This window comes from Solanum dulcamara, chromosome 2 (genome assembly GCF_947179165.1).
Source record: "Solanum dulcamara chromosome 2, daSolDulc1.2, whole genome shotgun sequence".
NCBI lineage: Eukaryota > Viridiplantae > Streptophyta > Magnoliopsida > Solanales > Solanaceae > Solanum > Solanum dulcamara.
Window position 1 is genome coordinate 8,429,132 of NC_077238.1, and position 1,632 is coordinate 8,430,763.

The window sequence follows — 1,632 nt, forward strand, 5'->3', positions numbered from 1 at the left end:
TCTCCATTTTTTTTTGTAAAAAAATGGTAGCCAAGGTTGGTGGAAAGAATTTCTATAAAAGGAGTTCTATATATCCTCATTTAATACACCAATTTACGGAGAGAAAAATTATTTAGAGAGCTGTGAGGATTTCATTGACTATAAGAAAATAGTCTGTGAAGAAAAAATAGAGTGTGAGAGATATTTTAGTAAAGTGGTAAATCAAAAGAGTGTTATTCCTTTTGAGTGTTTGGTAGTCATTTTTGTGTATTGTACTCGGTATTATCTAGTGTAAAATTTTCTACTATAGTGATATCAGTTGCTCCTCTTGACCCGTGGTTTTATCCTTTATTTAAAAGGGTTTTCACTTAAAATTTTTGGTGTCATTATTTTTCCATTTTATTTCATTATTTGGACCATATATATTTTTGTGTTAGTCCGCATTTTTCCAACAAACTTATATCAGAGTAAAATTTTATCTGAGAATCTATATTTTGTGGTTACAGCATAGTCTGAACTTCCACATCAGAAAATATTTACTTTGATTTGCAATAGTTATATATTCTTGGGGGAAAACGATGGAAGCCAACACTAGTAGAATGATTACTTTGAATGGTGTTAACTATGTCATTTGGAAGGGAAAAATGGAAGATTTGTTTTATATCAAGAATTTTTATTAACCAGTCTTTACCACTGTAAAGTCTGATAATAAAACAGATGAAGACTGAAATCTGTTGCACAAATAGATATGTGGATTTATTAGGCAATGGGTTGACGATAATGTGTTGAACTATATTTCTGGGGAGACACATCCTTTTTTTCTATGGGAGCATCTTGAAAGCTTATATGCTCGAAAGACTGGAACAATAAAATATTCTTAATAAAGTAGATTTAAGTTTAAAATATCATGATGGTTCTCCGATGACAGATCACCTAAATAATTTTTAGGAAATCATGAACCACTTGTCTGCTATGGACATTAAATTTGACGAAGAAATTCAAGACTTACTTCTACTTGGTTCCCTTCCAGACTCTTGGAAATCATTTAGAACTTCATTGTCAAATTCTTCTCCGGATGGTGTGATCCCTATGGATTCCGCCAAGAGTAGTGTCTTGAACGAAGAGATGAGAAGAAAATCCCAAGGATGTTGAGTGCTATCATTGTAGCATGAAAAGACATACAAAGAAGTTCTACCGGAAATTAAAGAGGGAGAATAGAGACAGAGAAGAAAATAAAGAAGATGACAATGAAAATTGTCTAGCCACCGTCTCTACCGAAGATCTTGTTACAGTCTTTGATGTAGATCTGATAAATATTTCTTCTGATGAGTCAAGCTAGGTTGTGGACACTGGTGCCGCATCTCATGTGACATCAAGAAAAGACTTTTTCTCTTTCTATACTCCTGGTGATTTAACAACCTTGAGTATGGATAATGAGATTATATCTAGGGTGGTTGGTGTTGGTACAATTTATTTAAAAACTAGTATTGAAATTAAACTAGTTTGGAACAATGTAAAACATGCACCTGATGTTCGTCTGCACTTAATTTTTGTTGGTATTCTAGATGATGAAGGATATATTAGTACCAATGGCGGTGGACAGTGAAAACTCATCAAGGGTTCCTTGATTGTGGATCGTGGTAACAAACATCG